At 42.0% G+C, this 13823-nt stretch overlaps 1 pseudogene; it reads right to left on the bottom strand.

The window, feature by feature from the left end:
- LOC105501362 overlaps window positions 1-1490 on the bottom strand; it is a 5227-nt pseudogene extending 3737 nt beyond the window's left edge.
- Between the last annotated feature and the right edge of the window lie 12333 nt (window positions 1491-13823).

Below are 13823 nucleotides of genomic sequence, written 5' to 3'. Positions count from 1 at the left end.
AAAAAAAAAAAAGCCCGAAAACAAACAAACAAACAAAAAACGTTCAAATCCTTAACATGGAAAAGAATTTTCAAAATCAACATACAAACCACAAACTTGAGAAAATGCTGAATAAAATATCAAGGAAGTGTTAATAATCTTACAGTACAAAGAAACCACAAAGTCACTGAGAAAAATACTAAGCCCTAGAGATAATAGTCAATAGATTATTGTCCATTACCTACCAAATACAATAGGGAATTCTTAGAGCAGTAATTATAACCGGCACACAAATAGATCAAAATTATTTAAAAGAATTACAAATCTAAAAATATAAATTAAAAATTAACCAGAAACATACATTTTCAGCTTTTGGAGAATGTCATACTAAAGGTCAACAAAAGAGAAAGTGAGGTAAGTTGTGTCACAACTATTACATAAAAAATAATAATATGTAACTACTAGAAAACTTTTAGCATTATAATAAAATAATAACAATGTGTTAAAACTTTAATTCAAGAAGTTAGTTTCACAATCATTTCAGCTATGTAAAAATATACACACAAAGAAAACAAAACAAAACAACAACAAAGAAATTTAGACCTAAAGAAGCTTCAGAATTGCCTCAGAGGTCTCCTCAGTTCCCCTAGAAGTTAATCTAATGCTTTTGCAAACAAACACCATGCACTTTTATTTCAGAGATTACATGAAGGGTGTGTGCCAGGGACAGTCTGGAACTGGCCTCCTCACGTTATCCCGAAGCTTCCATACCCCTCAGCTCTCCTCCCCTAAACTTTCACCCCAACCACATATACCTTACACTTCCCTTCCCTGCATCTCTAAGGATCCAGGACAATCAAGGTCTCCTCTCTCTCCAGCCACCTGCTCCCACATCCCACATCCCACGTCACCTCCCCACAGAGGCCTCCAAAGATTAGAAGAAGCCCACTCCTGCCTCCCCTCCCACAACGGCCACACAGACACAGACAAATCCACATTCTACACACACCTGTGCTCTCAGAACTGCTTCCTCAGGATTGAGAGGACTCTAAATGATCACAGATGGCTCTCTCTCTCTCTTTCTCACATACACACACACATGCACACACACACACTCTCAGATTCCCAGCTCACAGGGACTCAGGCCCTGCCCCCTGTCGCTCTCACATCATCGCTGCACTGTGAAGCTCTCAAAAACCCCATAACTGTAACTCTGTGACAGGCCGCCCCAGTTCCGTCACCACCTGGAACTCCCCCACGTCGCTGTGGAAGAGCAGGTTTTCCTCCCATTTATGGATATATTTGTTCAGGTACTGCACCCGCTCAGACCCATTGAAGATGTGACACTCACACTTAACCTGCTCCAAGAAATCTGCTGTGGGCACACGAACCATCCAGTCACAGGGATGGTCTCCGAGGAAGACACTGACAGAAACGCTGCCATCCAGGGCTCTCTGGGTAGGACACGGGCCCTGGGAACCTTGATCCGCCCCACCTGTAACCCTGACCATGCACAGCCCAGGGGCTCATCCTCCGTCTTCCCGAGGCGTACAGGGGTTTGGGGGACCAGGCCGGAAAACTACCACTGATTTCAAGGCTTTTGGGATCCCCTCCCTGCCTCCAGCCTGTTCTGGAGACCTCCAAGCAGGAGCTGGAGGAGGATCTGTCAAGCACCGCAGACTGCGCAACCTCCTCCTGGGAGCCTCCACCCCAAAGACACTCTCTGCTTCTTCTCTCATCCCACAGGCTTTACCCCTCCTTAAACAGCACCCACCGCCTTCACTCTGTGAACACTTCCTTAGTGCTGACCTTGTGCCTGGCCTGCGCTGCCTCTAGGAATCCAAACAAGGGAAAACAGACCTTTCCTCTCTGCTAGGGGAGATTAAAGAGCAGTGAAAGTGATGGCCAAAAACCAAACACACAAGAGCTTAGACAGGAATGAGAAATGTCAGAAGTTGGGAGTTCTAGAACAGAGAATAATAGGATGATCTCAATTACATGAGGGTGCCTGAGAAGGACCCTCTGAAGAGTGACAGTTCAGATGTGACTTGATAGGTTAAGCAGGTGTGAGCCAGGGGGCAGAGTGGAGCCTGTGTGTCTGTTTGGACAAAATGGGGGAGACACATTTCAGGTTTAGGGAATCTCATAGACAAAAGCTTGAATTGATGAACTTCTTCAAGAAACTAGAACAAAGTTCACTAAAGCGGAGAGGCTGAGGGGAAGGAGGGTAAAATATTAGCCTGGAGAAATCACAAGAAGCCAGGTATTAAGAGTCTCGTGGATGGCGTTAGGATTTTGGATTTATACTAAAGACAATGGGAAAGTATCGAAGAGTTTTGAGGAGAATAAAACCATGATCCCTGTAAATGTTCACAAACTTTCCTTTGCATTTCTAAATCCATAAAGCTCAGAAATTCAGTTAAAAGAAATTTGTTCCCAAAACTCATTTGTCAAATCTCATCTGATGAGGGCAAGTGGTCAAAGGTGTCTCAGAGCTCTTATTGGTGACATGTGCTTCTGTAGTTTCAATACATATAAAGTACTTACATATATGTGTGGAAATATACACATATGTAAAACACTTTGTATACACGCTTGATGTTTTGTCTTTATGTTTTATTGAAGTGTGAAAATGACAAAAATCACTTAAAAATAATCCTGTGGGTAAAAGTGAAATGAATAAATAGAAACATTTTACATTGTGAATGATATCTAAAGTAGAATCACTACAGAAACCTGAGGCATGTTAGTGAAGAATAATTGCAGCAGCATCACTATTTGTGACTTACAAGGGCAAACTGTTGAAAGTTAATAGAGATAGTGATGATCAACAACTCATGAAAATGTTGAAAAATATTGCATAAGGCAAAAAATAAATATGAAGGTATTGATCTTGCATTGACTAAATTGCCATGGTCCCTGTTGGACTGAACCAAGGAGGATAAACAGGCGAATAAAGACAAAAGACAGGCGAGTATATTTGGAAGAAGGGGTCAGGGGGCACCTTGCTCTTAGTGAGCAAGGACCCTGAGGTTTGGGCTCTCTTCATATTTACTGAAAAGAGATAGCGAGAAGGGTGTGTGTGTCAGTCTGCTGCTTGATCCAGAGCAGGCTTACAAGACTGCTTTCCTCGAGCAATGGGCTCTAGATGTCCCAGCACATAACCTCAAGGAACCTGGCACCGGGGAGTGATTGCCCTCAGCAAACCTTCTGGCGTTGGCACAGAAGCAAGTTTGCCCACATTCTATATTCATGATAAATAGTTTGCTGTTTGACCATATAGCCTCTGGGGAATGCTGAGTTGGTCATGATTCTCCAGCCTCCAACTCTCTACCTTTCCCTCTTTCTGTTCATGTATTAATTGAAAGAATGTAAGGCTAGGTTGGACAGCTCTTATTTTCCGATTGGTGGTCCATCCAATTTTACAGACTATGAACAGAAGACAGAGGCAAAACAACATTCCCAGAATTACATGTGAGATGTTAAGGTAGTGTTTTAGGTAGGTCCAAGGATTGAGGCTCTCCAGGCCTTGCTGGAATTCAGTCCAGGCTTATAAAGAAGGCTGAAATTCTTGAGTTTGCTTATTTAAGTCAAGAATTTTGTTTTGTAATTCACCAATATCAAAGGTGATGTCGGATGTGAGAGCTCCCTGCAAATGGACTTTCACAAGGTCCCATGGATACTCACTTTGGTTATATTCTAAGTTGGTTACACAAATATGAGTGTCATTAAAATGACAATGCAATTGCTGCTGCAACTGTAAGCTTTGTACTTGTTCTCCTAACCATAGAACCGTGGATTTCAACATTACCACTTCAGTTTGTAACTTAGTGTTAATTTTATTCTGAAGTAGCCACGCTTGATCAGCCATATGCTTCCAGTTCTCCATGTAATAAGCTGTTTGAATAGAACTGTGCAAAGCTACAGAGGACATCACAACAGAAGTTATTAGTGTGACCAAGGAAACAAGAGCAAAATTATCATGCCTGAGGCTCTACAGGCATGATGAGTAAGCTGAGTTAGAAAACGTTTCACATAATGCAAAGCAGGCGTGGCAGCCTAAGGCTTGGACAAACTAATGGGAGTCCATAGTCCAGGGATGCAACCCAAAATTATCAAGGTAGAGATATTATGTGTTTGCAAAGTGCTATGATTAATGCAGTGATATAAGTGGCAAGATTTACAGGTGAAAACACAAATCGTAAATTGAGTGGTGATATTCCCTACAAATGTAACATTAAAACTGTGTTGCTTACTGTTGCTATTATTGGATAATATCCCAACCCAGATGCTGCCATTCATAAATGGGAGTGCTGCCTTCCATAGCATCTCTTGGATTGGTCCTTTCCTCCCTAGATAATGCCACTGAGGAAGAGCCAGGCTAAAGGCTGCTCCATGCCAAGCAATCTGGGTAGCAGAATGGGATTGGATCCTGGTGTGGTATAAAGAAGAAGGATTATGAGCTTGCCACCAATGCCAGCGAAGTTTGTGCCATGATTTCTGATTATTAGCTTTTGCATCTAGTTGACCTTTAGGTCCCCAATCCACAATATCTTCAGTTAACGTAGATTTTTTTTAGCCAATGGGCCAAGACACTGGGTCCACAGAGGGGGATAGGAACTGTTAAAGGAAATCCATTCCATATGGTCAGCACAATTAGGGTGACTGGCCCGGGAATGGTTGGTTAGCACAGCAGTTACAGTAGTAGAACCAAGACTTAACAAGTACATGATTTTTCCATAGTGACTCAACCATGTTTGAGCTTGAGTTGTAAGACAGCTATGACTGAGCGACGTCTTTGCGGTGATACACAAAGGGGTCCTTCCAGTGGAGCGGTATAATTGATGACATTGTTCTGAGAGTCTAACTGTTCTATGTCGGGGGAGTTAGGGGTCCTGGAGTCCACACTCTCTGATCATGAGAGGTCTCAGGAGGAGTGTCACTCCAGAATATAGGCCATACTGCTGGGGGATTGGGAATATATGCCCAATATATTTTTGCCTCTGCACAAGGAAAACATACCACACAAGACATTGTGGCTATCATAGCCAAGAACGTGGAATTAGGGGTTTTTGCCTGTCCCTGATGCTCCAGTAGTTTCTTAACTTCCTGCATGATTTTCCTGAGTTGCCCCCAGTTTATGGGGGTTGATGTCATTGTGACTCTGATCAGCCTTCTCTCTGTCTTCGCACTCAGGCTCAGCTGGCTCATGGCTCATAATGGAGGGACTGGGCCCATTGTTGGCTGCTCTGGGCTCCTCCAGTCTCCTGTTCCATGGTCGCATGCACCTTTAAGGCACGCACACAGTTTGTCCATCTCCTGTAAAAGCACAAGCATATCCTCGTCCCCATGTCAGTAAACCCACCAGACTTTTCCATTGTCCTTTTTCTGGGGATTTCTATAACACTTTCGGAAAACCTCTCCTCTTTTTCTCTAACAATGGCCAATGTCTTTCTGCTGGAGTCTTACCATCCATACCAGCAGTCAAAAAATTTAAAGTAAATAAGGCTAAATGTAACTTTGATTTCAGTGGTAACTTGTCTCCTACTCCTCCTTTTTGTCTTTCCAACATGCCGGCTCTATAATGTCTTGTCCTCTAGGATTATAAGGAATTCCTGTTTTATGGGTTATAGCCCAAAGTTGTAGGAAATTTTGAAAAGCATGACTAGTATAAGCAGGTCCATTGTCAGTTTTTAATTGTTTAGGTATACCCCACATGAGCAAATGACGACAGACAATGTTGTCGCACACAACCAGCTGTCTCACCTGTTTGACATGTAGCATGCAGCATATGTGAATAAGTGTCTATAGGCACATGAAGCTTACCAAAGGCTGCTATGTGTGTAATATCCATTTGCCAAATTTCTTTTGGGGCCAAGCCTCGTGGATTACATCCTTCTACAGGTGTGGCCCCAGGGACATGCTGGCAAGTAGGACAGGCTTGTATTATAGACCTAGCTTGGCTGTACGACAAGCTAAACATACAACTAAGGGCAGAGGTGTTTTGATGCAGTAATACATGAGCTTGAGCTTGCTGAAACACAGAACCAGTCAATATATCTGCTCTATCATTACCTAGAGATAGTGCTCCAGGAAGTTGTGTGTGAGAGAGAATATGAGAAATACGAAAAGGAGCTGCATGACAGCGAATAGTTTGTTGAAGTCTTAGGAACAAATTAAGCAGTTCTGGTTCTAGGGGACTTTTAATTGTAGCAGTTTCTATGCGACTGGATACATATACAACATAAGCTGAATCACAGACAATGTTGGTAGGATCTGAAGCTGTGAGCTATAAAACGTGAATGACGGCAATCAACTCTGAGCTTTGAGCTGAAACCCAGGAGGTCATTATTGTTTGAGTATGCTTGGGTCCATAAATAGCTGCACGACCTTGGGAAGAGCCATCAGTAAAATAGGTTTGTCCACATGCAATAGGCTTGTGATGAGTAATCACAGGAAGAATGAAAGAATAGACTCCATAAAACTGCAAAATTTTGTCTGAGGGATAGTGAAAGCAAAGGTTTTTGTAGCTGTGGCCAGGAGGCATGCTGTTGCTGAAGCATCTGTTCTACAAGCTGTAACTCAGCTTCTGCCTCTGGTCAATTGCTGCAGAGAATCTAATGAAGAATCTCCTTGTAGGGTTTGATAAAGATGTGTAAGTTGATAGGCGGCAATACCCGGCATCGGGCGCAGCCAATTAATATCCCCTAACAACTGTTGAAAATCATTTAAAGTTTGTAATCTGTCTTTATGGATAACTACTTTTTGAGGTTGTACACTTCTTTCAGTAACAATATTGTCTAAGTAATAGTATGGTGAAATTGTTTGTACCTTTTCTGGAGCTATTTTGAGATTTGAGATTCCATTTAGTTAAAGCCTGCTTTGTTTCTCAGAATAACTGATGTAAGATTTGATCTGTAGGAGTGGCCAAAAGAATGTCATCAATAAAATGAATGATGTAAGCTGCAGGAAACATATTTTGAGGCTCCTTTAATGCCTGTCCTACAAAATGCTGACATAGCGTAGGACTGTTAAGCATGTCTTGGGGTGAAACTCTCCATTGATAGCAAGAAACAGGTTCTCTTTGATTAATAGAAGGCACAGAGAAGGAAAATCGAGGCTTATCCTTCCCATGTAATGGTATAGTGAAGAAACAATCCTTAAGGTCTGTTGCTACAAGAGGCCAGTCTCTAGGAATGACCACTGGAGTTGGCGCACCTTGCTGTAATGGACTGATTAGTTTAATTTGTGCATTAATAGCTCTCCAATCATGCAGCAGTCACCATCTTCCAGACTTTCTTGGAATAACAAACGCTGGTGAATTCCAGGAGTTAACTGACTCCTCTATATGTCCTGTGTCCAGTTGTTCTACTAGCTGCTAAAGTTGCGTCAGCTTCTCCTGAGATAGGGGCCATTGATCCACCCATACGGGTTTATCACTGGCCATTCTAATGGTAAGGCAGAGGGTGGAGGAGAAATATCAATGACCCCCATCAGAAATCCTGACGTCCTGGCCCTTTTCTATCTGTTTTTCCAGTTATTGATATCAGGTTAGATTTTCCTCGTAGGAATTTCCCTAAACCTTTCCCACTCTGATATCCCATGTACTTCCACATTTTAAATCCTGAGTTATCAAACTTTTCATCTGTAAGACTCATATTCCATGGGGTAAGTAAGTCTCAATCCCGTAAATTGATTGCTATATTTGCAACATAAGGCTAAAAAGGACATGACTGTCCACCCGGACCAAGACAAGCTAAAATCTCAGCACTCTGTTGAACACTTTTAGCTGCTCCTACTCCTACTAGGGATGTGGAGGTTAGTCTGAGAGATCATACTAGGGGCCAGTCCTTACTGGATATTACTGGCATATCAGCTCCTGGATCCATAAGCCCATAAAATTTCTTTCCTTTAATTTGTACTACACAGGTGGGTCTATTAGAGGCTATGGGCTGGGATAGATAGATTTGCCATGTAATTGTGCTCCCAAACCCTTTATTTTCTTGTTTTTCCTTTTGTGGAGAAGGGTGTAACTTGCAGGGAATAAGCAACAATTGAGCAATATATTCTCCCTGTTCAAAAACTCAAAGATCTTTTGACATTAAAACTACTTGAATTTCTCCTTCGTAATCGGAGTCAGCTACTCCAGGGACTACAGCAATGCCTTGCAAGTTAAGGGGGCTTTTGCCTAAAATTAGTCCCATGTATCCTATTGGTAAATGTCCCCAAATGCCAGTGGAAACTTTGGTAGGTTTTTCTCCTCCAATGAATGTAGTTCTTTCTCTGGCAGGGAGATCGAATCCTGTGCTTCCTGGTGTTCCTGGGGTGAGGAACACCAGGAATCAATGCTTCTCCTGAGACCCATCCCTGAAGTGGGACTGTGGTCTGAACTGGAAATACCCTCATTGTTTGAGGGGCCCAGATCCAGGCCCCCTTCTAGTTTCCCCACAGAGGGGTGCTGTTTTGATGAAATTTTGAGCAGCACTAATTAGCCCAGTGATTTCCTTTGTTACAGAGGGGACAAAGTCCTGGTGTTTTTTCCCACTGGGTGAGGCACCGCATTGTAAGGTCCTTTCTGTCCTGAGATCTGGCGGCATTCCTTTTTAAAATGTCCAGTTTTTCCATAATTATAACATTTTCCCATTTTAGGGTTTGACCCTTGACTCCTTTTAGATTTGTCAACTGCTAAATTAGCCATTGCCTGAACTAATATTGTAGAGTGATGAAGTTCAGTTCCCACATCTTAACAAGCTCTGAGAAAATTTCCCAAGTTTTTTGTACACCTCACAGGTGCCAATGCACGTTTACAATCTGTGTTTGCAGTCTCAAAAGCTAGAGTTAAGGTTAGCATTTCTGCAGCAGAGGTACGAGGAATCTGATGCTTATATTGCTCACAGTAACTATTTAGGGCACTGACCTTATATCTGCTGCCAGCAGACTCATCCCGGAGTCCGCATTTGTCTTGTCAATTTCAGTTCCTCTGCTCCAGCAGAACTTCTTTGTTCCCAGCCTGGTGTCTCTGGGTTTAGAAACCACTATAGTGTTGCCCTGATGCTGTTTGAACGTCACAATGCCGAGGACCCTGTTGGACTGAACAAAGGAGGACGAACGCAGGAATAAAGACAAAAGAGTATATTTGGAAGAAGGGGTCAGGGCACCTTGCTCTTCATGAACAAGGGCCCTGAACTTTGAGCTCTCTTGTTATTTATGGAAAAGAGATAGCGAGAAGGGGGTGGTTGTCAGTCTGCTGCTTGCTCCAGAGCAGCCTTGCAAGACTGCATTCCTTGAACAATATGGCTCTAGATGTCTCAGTAGATAAACTCAAGGAGCCCTGTACCAGGGAGTGATTGCCCTCAGCACACCTTCTGGCAGCCGGCACAGAGAAGACTTTGCCCCTATTCCGTATTAATGATAAACAGTTCGCTGTTTGATCATATAGCCTCAGTGGAGTGCTGAGTTGGTCACGATTCTCCAACCTCTGGCTCTCTATACTAAATGGATTCATCAAGAAAGTGGTTGAATTTATGCAACTGTCCAGTTTTTTATAATGAAAGAAGCCAAAGTTAACCATAAAGAAGTGAATTGAGTGTTGAGTGTGTAAAAGATGTGAGTCTAGGCCGGGCACAGTGGCTCACACCTGTAATTCCAGCAGTTTGGGAGCCTGAGGTGGGCGGATCAAGAGGTCAGAAGATCGAGACCATCCTGGCTAACACAGTGAAACTCTGTCTCTACTTAAAATACAAAAAATTAGGCGGGCGTGGTGGTGGGTGCGTGTGGTCCCAGCGACTCGGGAGGCTGAGGCAGGAGAACGGTGTGAACCCGGGAGGCGCAGCTTGCAGTGAGCCCAGATTGCGCCACTGCACTCCACCCTGGGTGACAGAGCGAGACGCCATCTCAGAAAAAAAAAAAAAAAAGATGTGAGTCTAGACTTTTTAGAAAGAGCACAGTGTGAACTAGTGCTCTCAGCCTTGGCACTATTGACATTTTGGACCAGATAATTCTTTGCTGGTGATGGAGGTTGTTGTGCACATTGCAGGTTCTCTAGAAGTATCCCTGGCATCTGCTCATTAAATATCAGAAGAAATCCCTGTTGTGACAACCAAAAAATTCCTTCAGACATTGCCACACATCCCCCAGTGGTGATGGTAGGGAAGGGAGAGGTGGTGACCTATCCCTGGGTAAGAACCATGGGTGTGAACCATCTGAACAAATCTGTGTTGAACAAGCCACTATTAGTTACAGAGCAACTGAGAATTACTTTGAAAAATATCTGTTGAAAATCTTGAACCTACATAAAATGAAAGTGTTGTAGAATTCTGGTCCCAATATAGTGCTATATTTCTAGAAAATGAACTTGTTGAGAACCAAGATTTACTGATTTCCTTGCCTTAAAAATCAGTCACCAAATCATATCATTTATCTTTCATAGCATCTTCTTTCTTAATTTCTGTGCCACTGGTCCACTAATTATCTGTAGTAATGCATCACAACCACAGCCATTTTATTCCCATTTAATGCCCCAACTAACTCATGTCTTTCAGTCTCCCACTCCCAACAATACTAGCAGGCATCAAATTTCCAGCCTTGGCCAGAGGTAGAACTCTTGGTTTTGCAGTCAAGTCCCCTCAGAAAGGGAGAAACCAAGAAAATGACATTCTCATACAGACTGTTTACAAAAAATGAACAGGTCCCCAGACTTTGAGTACGACCTTCACAAACTTCCTTTGCCTTTTAGAAACGATGCCCTGGACCAAAAATGTCTGTCCTTTTATTCTTAAATTAGGTAAGCACTTTCTTTGCAGAGAGAAAGTTAAAAAATAAACATGTGTCAAGTCACTGTCACTGTGGCTTGCATGATTAGCACTGTAATCCATGCTCATGTGTCCCAGTCAGGGTTGAAAGTTTTAGCAAAGAAAACCAGAGGAGGCCCAGTTAAATTTGGATTTCCAATAATTTATGGTGTGTATCTGAAATTCAGATTTAACTAGGAACCTGTATTTTATTTGGCAATCCCAGGCCAACTTGCTTGTCAAACCTCAAAACAAAGAGTGATTTAATACTTCCTAATGTTCTTCAACACATGCCCAGGATAGACATATAGAACTTTTAAAATGATAAATGCAAAATGAATGAAAGTTTTGCCCTTACATTGGAACTAGCAACCCTTGCATCTCTGCTCCCACTTGAAGAAATAATATGGCACATATGAATATCAGGAATTCTGTCAACAATTCAGACACAATCTGGGCACTACTCACTAATGATGGACAAACTCTCAATCTCTAGAATCAGAAAATCTGAATGGAAACATGATTTCTTCTCCTTCAGTCAATTTTTACCAACCATAAGCCTTTTTGTAATCTAGCAAATACATTTAATAATAGCATCATCCTCACAGGATTATTTTAAAGGTAAAATTAAATTACTCTTCTTAGCACTGACCACATAATAAACACTCAAATATATTTCCATTTTAATTTTTATGATCCCTTTAACTGCAGCTCACATTGTTTTTCCTATTCCTTGATTCTAAAGCAATTAGTGTCTTCATCATGAATGTGCAATTGTCTTCTGTTCTTCTACTAGTTTCATAAAGAGTTGTCATTCTGAAAACATAGGGCAGAAACACTAGCTTATGTCTAATAAAGCAGTATACCTGAACAAGCCTCACACAAAAGGCATCTGTTGACATGGGAGAAATGGACTTTCTATATGCTCAGATTTAAACTGCAGTCTGATTTCTAGCACTACATTTGAGATACTGGGTTTTACTTATATCCTCTCAATTTTAGATTCCAGAGATGTATGTTTTTAAACACCACAGATACAATAGGATCATTATTGAAATTGCATACTGAAATTCATAGGCCTGGTACACAGTCACTGCAAAATGTTATATGGCATATACTGATGGAGACCAGATTCATTTTATTCATCACTCCATTCTCATGACCTAGAGTAATAACTAGTATATTCTGAGTCACTAATGCATATGGGCTGTGTGAAATATTGGCTGTGTGACATTTTGCATGAGCAGTCACCACTGCACACAGGGACTCTCTCGTATTTCCTTGCCAGTAATGACTGAGCATCTCTGGTTCACAGGTCCTCCTGCCTCTCTTCAGCCTCTTTAGCCTTTTCCTTTAGATTAAGCTGACTCCCTGAACCCAGAGTGCAGTCCTTCCCTGAAGCTCGCTACTCAGAACAGTCAATCTTAACCTCGCCCTCACTTCTTCTACTCTCTCTTCAAATGGTCCATCCATTTTCTATCTTGGATACTCCATTGACTGCAAATATCAACTCCAGCAAACCTACCACTTGCTTCTCTCTCACATTCTCACTTCACCCACTTAGTGATACTAATTAGCTTCTCCCTTCTTCTTGAAAAATATCTGTTTTCCTTGACTTACACGCATTGTGTTCTCTTGGTTTTCCTCCAACATCCCTGGGGCTCCCTCTCAGTCCCCTTTGCTGGCCTGTGCCTTCTTCTTTTTTCTACACACAAGTTATTACTCTGTGTATCCTCTTCCACTCCCTGGAATTTAACACATTCCACGTATTGATGTCATCAACATAAATACCTCCAGCCCTGGACTCACTGTGAGTCTCTTAAATTCCATTGACCTTCTGATTGTTCCACATAAGTGTCAATAAATCATTTCCAACCACCCACTTCAAATAATTTCCTCCCACAACTTTCCCTATCTCAACAAACAACACCACCATCCACTTATTTGTCAAGACAAAATTCTCAGGAATAAGCTTGATTGTTCTATCCCCTTTACAGTAATCCATTAACAAGCTGAGCAAAATACATGCTGAATCTGTCCACTTTGCATTTTTCACTGTCTTTATCACTAATGCACACTAGGAAACCATGAGCTTTTTTCCCTAAGGATTCCCTGCTGTGATGCTGAATAGGCTTCCTGACCACTTGTGAATTCCAGCAATCCAATCCCCCACAGAGTAGCTAGAATTAGTTTTAAAAATTGAATATAAATGGACTCTCCTTGTAACCATGCAGTAGCTTTCCATATCTGTTTAAATAAAATTAAAATTTCTTACTATCAACATCAGGGTCTAACATGATGAGGCTTCTGACTTCCTCTCTGCATCCTACCTCATCTTCTGCCTCTCCATTTCCTTGCTTCCTATACATCAGTCCCTTTAGCCTTCTTACTGTCCCTGCACACAATTTCCTGCACCAGGGTTTTCTCCCCATTGTGTCTCTCTGGAACATTTGACTCTTAGATCTTCACATGGCTGTCTACTTATTTTGTTGTCTCAGCTGAATGTCACTTTCTCAGGTAGAGCTGCCTAAGCATATGAACCAAAATTGGGTGAATCCAATTCTCTCTTTCCACAAACCTGATGTCTTTTCTTCTGTGCAAGATGACTCTCTAACATTTTCTTCTTTATTAAATGCTTATTGGGTTAGTGTCTATCTCCTCTATGATTGTGTAACTTTCATGAGTAGGGAGCAACCCACTCTATCTTACTCAAATAGAATGATTTGAACCTAGAAGGGAGCCCAGTACACCGTAGCTGATGATAAAAATAACTGTGGTTTACATGAATAAACCAGCGTTCTGGGAACTGATCACTGTGTGGATCCTGGAAAGCAAGGAGGGGCTCAAGCTCCAGCACTCTTTCATTCTGAGGTCACACTAGACCCCTTCTCTTCCCTGTGAGAAATACAGGCAAACTTCTTCTTTCTTCTCCTTCTAGTTGGAAGAAGAATTCACAGATAAGGAAACAGTAATTCTTTTCTTTCTTTTTTTTTTTTTTCTTTTTGGGATGGAGTCTAGCTCTGTCACCAGGCTGGAGTGCAGTGACATGATCTG

The sequence above is a fragment of the Colobus angolensis genome, unplaced genomic scaffold (assembly GCF_000951035.1).
Source record: "Colobus angolensis palliatus isolate OR3802 unplaced genomic scaffold, Cang.pa_1.0 Scaffold700, whole genome shotgun sequence".
NCBI lineage: Eukaryota > Metazoa > Chordata > Mammalia > Primates > Cercopithecidae > Colobus > Colobus angolensis.
Note: the sequence above shows the minus strand (reverse complement) of the source record. Positions and strands in the feature narration are given on the sequence as shown.